This window comes from Hipposideros armiger, unplaced genomic scaffold (genome assembly GCF_001890085.2).
Source record: "Hipposideros armiger isolate ML-2016 unplaced genomic scaffold, ASM189008v1 scaffold_147, whole genome shotgun sequence".
NCBI lineage: Eukaryota > Metazoa > Chordata > Mammalia > Chiroptera > Hipposideridae > Hipposideros > Hipposideros armiger.
Window position 1 is genome coordinate 2,716,228 of NW_017731497.1, and position 6,889 is coordinate 2,723,116.

Below are 6,889 nucleotides of genomic sequence, written 5' to 3' on the forward strand. Positions count from 1 at the left end.
GATCCCAGCCGCGTCGCTGCGTTTTGCAGGGAGCCACAAGGGCCCGCGGAGCCATCGGGGTGCCCCGCCCCGGGCCCCTCGACAGGCAGAGCAGCCCGAAACAAACGCGAAGCCCGAAAGTAAACAACTCACAGGCATGTTGATGTTTTTGCACGCCCAGCCCGAACAGATCTCTGAAGCGACACCCCAGACTAGAAGCACGCGATCGGGCGCGGGGCATCAACTTCCGGGATAGAGGAGGCTGGGAGGACCGGAGGGGCGGGGCAGGCTGGCCCTCCACTCTAGGCGCTCCTCTCGGTGGTGGGTGGGGGGACGGCTCCGAGTTTCGGATCCCGCGAAGCCAACGGGCTCCCAGGCTCTGGCCGCGGGCCGCAGGGCTCCGCGCTGGACCAGCGGTGCCCGGGGCTAGGCTCAGGCGGTGTGTGCCTGGCTAGGAAGTCGCCTCAGGCTTAGGCCGCGGAGATGGCGCGCCGGCGGCACCGTGGAACCGGGCGGGCGAACAAGGTCCCGCCGCCAAGCCCGTCCGCGCTCGGTTCGTTCTGCGGGAGTGCACACGGGCCGATGCCACTGCGTTCTTTTGTGTATTAAAAACTAGTATTAATTAAAACTGTTAACACGTATCAGCGATATTATGAAACAGGCTCGTATACTTACTTCTGCGTCCGGTTTCCAAGGTACCGGTTACTAAGTTCCTTGTGGGATGCGGCTGTCCCTTGGGTTTGCTTTGCCCTGGAAAGGTTTTTAAGAAGGACGGATTCGCTGTCATGCTTAGTTCGCTGGGAGGATCCTTCCTGAACTCTGAGGAGGAGTCGCGAACTTTCCAGAGCGGACAACTCGGGCCTGAATAAATGGCGTGTCACCGATAGCCAGATATGAAAATTTTTTTTGATGAGGAGGATCAGCTCGAGGGATGGATGTGAGAGAGTGTGATTGAAACCTAAGAAACCAAGGTGATGCTTGACCAGAAGATTATGGTAGATAGACGTTCTCGGTTACCTTTTGTTTATCTTTGTTTGCAGAAGTAATATGTGTATAATACACATTTCGGAAAATGAAGAAAAATAGAAGAAAATTAAAATCACCACCCAGAGATAAAGATTGTTACCATTTTGACCTATATCCTTCCAAACATTTTTTATTCACTTGCGTATTGGTTTGTTTTGGGTTTAGCTTACCATAATTGGTATCATCTTGTGCATATTCCTTTTTAGACTTGATTTTCTCCCCTACCTACTGTATAATGAACATTGTTCCATGTTATTGCATATTTTCCCAACTAGGACTTTTAATGGGCGCATAGTATTCATCATATGAATATATATCCTCCTTTCATCCATACACTAAATTGGAATTAGGTTTGGGTTTTTTAATATTTTAAATAGTAATAAATATTAAATATTTTCAGATGGATAAGTATGGATGTAGAATAATACAACTGAGTAGGCAGAATAATGGTCCCCCAAAGACTTCAGTGTCCCAACCCCCAAGACCTGTAGTTACATGGCAAGTTGAATTAAGGTTACTAATTAGCTTACTTTAAACCAGAAAAATTATCCTTAATTATCTGGGTAGAACCAATGTAATCACGAGGGTCCTTAAAAGTGGAAGAGGAAGACAGAAAAAGAGGATCACAGAAAGAGATGTGATGAAGAAGGGTCTGACATGCTATGTTGCTGCCTCTGAAGATGGAAGAAGGGAACCATGACTCATGAGATGTGGTGGCTTCTAGAAGATGCAAAAGGCAAGGAAATGGACTCTTCCCCTCGAACCTCCAGAAGAAACACATTCCTGCCAGCACCTCAATTTTAACCTGGTGAGACCTGGGTCAGACTGAACTACAGAACTGTAGGAAAACAAATTTGTATTGTTTTAAGCCACTAACTTTATGGTAATCTGTTATAGCAACAATAGAAAACGAATCCAATACTGAAGACCTGTGTACCCACCGCCCAACTCTGTCAATTCTTAGCATTCGATACTCTCTCCCCCCAGTTTTTCACTATTAAAATAACACTGTAGTAAACATCCTTGTAGATAAGTCTTTGTGCACATCCTTGATCATTTCATTAGGATAAATTTCTAGAGGAGGAATTACTGAATGAAAAGTTCTGCACATTTTAAGATTTATAATTTAACTGCCAAATTACCCTCCAGAGAAGTCCAACCAATTTACATTCCAGAAGAAAATGTTTGAGAATGCCCCTTTCTTTGCACCCTTGACAATATTGGATATTATGTTTCCCCCTATCTGAGCCAATCCAGAAAAACTATATGGTATTTTGTCATATTTCACTGTTGTAATAATATGTTCCATATGTTTATTGGCCATTAGCACTTTTCTATTGGGATAATCATCTATTTCTTCCTTATGTGTTCTTCTTTAATAATATTAATGATATTAACCAAATATTTTCCCAACTTGTTGTTTCCTATTAATTTTATTTTTTGGTGATTTAAAAACCATACAATAAATTTTAATTATATATAGACATACTTATAATGCAGGAATATCTTGTTTATTTGCATTCCATGTTATTGTGCTCCACAGGCATTGGGTTTTTAACAAATGGAAGACAAGACCCTCCACCCGCCAAAGATTACAACTCACTTTGTTGCTATACTCACTTTATTACAGTGATCTGGAACCTAACTTGCAATATCTCCAAGGTATACCTGTGTATTTCAAACCTACTGTTTTGTCCTTTTTGTTGTGTTTAGACAGGCCTTGGTCACCTTAGGATCAGCTAAATATTTGCCTATGCTTTCTTCTGATTCTTTTGCTGTGATATTTAATCTTTAACTTTTTAATTAACCTGGAATTTATTTTGGAGCTTGATGTAGAGTAGGTCTCAGAACAACTTCTAATGATCAATCCTGGTTATTGCCTCGGTTCCTTAACCATGTCCAGTACAGTGCCCAAACCCTCCAACTTCTGAGACACTGGGGTACCATGAGAAATAAAACTCTCAAGGTTAAGAAGCCCTGAACTCTATTTATAACTCTGCCTCCCCCTCCAGAGCTCAGTTTCTCTAAAATGTCCACAGGCCCTTGCACTGATGGCAGATGAAGGGACGGGCATGCAGATGCAGGGACCCAGAGTCCCTTTGCCTTGGCAGCCCATTCTCAGGGATCCTGCAGGATCTCCTACCTGGCTTCCTAAAAAACCATGAAGTGTCAGTTGGAGTTCTATTTACTGCCTAAGAACTCTCCAGCTGTTCTTTCTGGTCAGATCTGGGAAGGTGCTGCGAAACTCTCCCATGCAGCACCTGATTCCCTTCACCTCAGAAGTTTGCAGCCATCTCCTCTCCCTCCCCCCTTTACCGACTTCAGACACTGGGAAAACTCACAGGTGTTTGGGTTAAGCTGAGAACCCAACTGGTGCTAACTTTCAAGCTGGCCAAGATTGGTTCTAAAGAGGTCAGATAGCACTTTCCCCTGGGTCAGAGTTCCTCAGGCTTGTGCCCTTCTTTCCCCAGAAAGATGGTCAGAGGCTTGGTTTAGTTTTGTTTTAAAGAAATTTAGGGTGTGAGTTGGGGCCCTACAGATAACTTTTCACACTCCTGCCTTTCTAAATATTGTTTCTGAGAAACTCAGAGAAACCTGTCATATGCAAACTATAACAAGGCTGAATTCTTTTTCTCTTCCTTCTATTGTTCACCTGTTGGCAGGTTTTAAAGCACATGTGGCTTATTCTCAACAAATGCTGGAAATCAGCAGCAACTTCTGAAAGTCCACCTCTTCTCTACACACCAGTTCTCCAACAGGGTCACAACCATTGTTCCAAAAGCTCCATTGGAGCGGTTGAAATCCATCTGCCATTCATGAGGATGTTTGACACTCTCAGGTAAGCTCCCATCTGTAAAGAGTAAGAGTCTCAGGTGTAGATTGTGCCGCCATTTTCTTTATTTTCCATGCCAACTAATTTCTGACTGAGGCTGAGCCCTCATCAGACTGGTACTATAGACTGAATGTTTGTGTCTTCCAAAAATTCATATGTTGAATCCTACCCCCCAATGTGATGGTATTGGAAGGTAGGGCCTTTGGGGGTGATTAAGTCATCAGGGTGGAGCCCTCCACGAATGGGATTAGTACCCTTATGAAAGAAGCCCCAGAGAGCTCCCTCATTCCTTCTGCCATGTAAGGACACAGTGAGAACACTACTGTCTATGAACAAGGAGGTAGGCTCTCACCAGAGACCAAAACTGGTGATGTCCTTGATTCTGGACTTCCCAGCCTCCAGAACTGTGAGAAATAAATGTCTTCTGTTTAAGCCACACAATCTACAGTATTATGTTATGGCAGCCTGAACAAACTAAGCCAGCTGGCAGAACATTTGACATCATTCTTGGGGCTGTGCCAGGTTTTCTGCATGTGTCCCCCACCTGATCTGCTCCCCATCCTTCTCCCTGCTCTGTGCCCAGGAGGCTGACTTTGAGGGGCTGCAGCAGCTGGGTTCTCTTGCCGTCTGGTTTCTAATTGGATTGGGCCAATGGGAGGCATGAGTAGGAATTCACAGAGTGGCAGAAAAGCAGTATTGGAGTATTCGCTCCCCTGGATTTATCCCTGGTGGCCCATTTTCTCCCACGTGGCTAAAGGTAACAGTTGCTGCAGGTGTCCCTTTCCCACAGCTCTCATGGGATTCCAGCCTCCACTTCCTCCCCTTTGGACCCTTCTGCCCAAGGGGTGGTGCCTCACAAACTTTGGTTGGTTTCTGTTAACTCTGCCTCAACCTTGTAAACAGTCCCTACATGAAGCTATCTACAGTGACCCATTTTGAGTGGGCCATCTTTGATCTGCTGGGACTATGACATGGGGATCCCCTGCCAGGATGGGCTCTTTTTCAGCCTGGAAGGCATTGCTCCTCAGTCATCAATCCAACCAGCTCACCACAGGGATGTCCATTGTCCCTGCCTGTGGAACCCTGAAGGTTTAACAGGTCGTGATTGGAGATGGATATGGGAATTGTCAGGGAGATAGCCCAGAGTCCTAGCCATGCATATCTCTGCCACTTGTGGACCAGCAGCTTTGGGATCACCTAGGAACTGTTTGGAAATGCAGATCCTCAGGCCTCATCCCAGACCTGAGTCAGAATCTACATTTTAACAAGATCCCCTGGCGATTCATGTGCACATCCCAGTGTGAGAAGCACTGACCTAGATACACCACACTGTCATTCTCTCTGGAGTCCTCCTCTCTCCCCCCGAGGGGCTGCCCAGGAGCCAGAGCCCGGAGTCCTTCTACTCCGGGGTAACAAGTCAAGGCAATTTTTCTAAATTGGGTCAGAGAGGCTCCCCTCTTCCCTGGCTTCTCCAAGATAGTTCATTCATTCCAGCAAATCTCGTTCTCTCTTGCTGTGTTTAGGAACCCTTTAAATCAATGATACTCAAACTTGGTTGCACATTGGAATCATCAAAGGAGCATCCTAGAGGTCAATTAAATTAGAGTATTTTGGGGTGGGACCCAGATGGTAGTATTTTCTTAAAACTACCAGAGTGATTTCATGAGGAGCCAAGGTTGAGAACTACTGCTCTGAGTTCTCCAGAGGGCTCAAAAACTTCAAAAGCAAAGCCTAGAAAGAACTACAGGCTGCTCCTGTTTAAAGGTAGAAAGAGGGAAAAATACAGAGAGAAAAAAAAATTACGGATCAATATTCAAAATATCCAGACTCGGTCATTAGGTAGGATTTCCCAGCACTGTCTTGCCTGCTGTGATGATCAGATCTCTGGTTGTCCCCTCATCTCTCCACCCTCTCACTATCTGCCTCAGTCTCCAGGAAAGAAAGTGAGCTACTTAGAGGCCAGGTGTTCTCTCAAAATTCATTGCCTTCCCACAGCTCGTACTAACGTTTTATGACAGTCCTGAGGTCAGCAAAAATGTATGCAAATGTAATCTCTCCGTTTTATGAACTTCTGCGGCACTTATTGCCTACATTAATCATTGCTAATAATCACTGCTGTCTTGTGTGGTTTCTCTTTTTATGCTCTTGTACCGCAGTTTCATTCTCTTTGTGTCTATGTGTCTACGAGGCCTGACAATTAAGTTCGCGAACCCATCCTAGAAAACGTGCTACATACATTATTGCTGAATATCACTATGGTCACCTTCAAAGTACTCCCCTTGGGAAGCTATGCACTGATGCCAGTGGCTAGTCCACCCTTCAAAGCAATTTTGGAACTCTTTCTGGATTGGTCATCTGAGCTGTCATATTACCCTTGATATCCTCAATGTCATCAAAATGTCTTCCTTTCAATATTTCCTTTATCTTTGGATAAAGAAAGAAGTCATTAGGGGTCAGATCAGGTGAGTAGGGAGGGTGTTGCAATACAGTTATTTATTTACTGGCTAAAAACTCCCTCTAAGACAGTGCCTTGTGAGCTGGTGCATTGTCGTGATGCAAGAGCCATGAATTGTTAGCGAAAGTTCAGGTCATCTAACTTTTTCACGCAGCCTTTTCAGCACTTCTAAATAGTAAACTTGGTTAACTATATTGGTACAAAATCATAATAAATAATCCCTCTGATATCAAAAAAGGTTAGCTACATCGTTGCAACAAGTTTGCGAACCTAATTGTCAGACCTCGTATGTCTTCTCTTCCCTAAAAGTCCATACACAGGTTTGTTTGTTTTTTTAAGATTTTTATTGGGGAATTGGGGGGGATGGGAACAGCGGTGGGGAATTGGGGGAAGGGGAATAGACAAGTTGCTGTTGTTTTGTTCTTCAGTCTAGTTGTGGAGGACTGGCCCAATTTGGCACCATCATTGCGCTCTTCCCGGGCGAGGCAGATCAGTAGCCAGCTTCTGGACAGCCGCTCACTGCGGCTGCTGGCCGCTCACGCTGGCTGCTGGCTACATACGGTAGCCCATGGCAACCCACTGCCACAGGGGCTGCA

At 45.1% G+C, this 6,889-nt stretch overlaps 1 long non-coding RNA gene across 1 annotated transcript in view; it reads left to right on the forward strand.

Annotated features, from left to right (window-relative positions):
• The first annotated feature begins 1,579 nt into the window (after positions 1-1,579).
• The window catches only part of LOC109387074 (uncharacterized), a 13,728-nt gene continuing 8,418 nt past the window's right edge, over positions 1,580-6,889 (forward strand). Inside the window, exons 1-3 of the long non-coding RNA XR_002124900.1 lie at positions 1,580-1,813; positions 2,549-2,667; positions 3,669-3,844. This is a non-coding gene — a long non-coding RNA (uncharacterized LOC109387074). The remainder of the gene's footprint in view (positions 1,814-2,548; positions 2,668-3,668; positions 3,845-6,889) is intronic.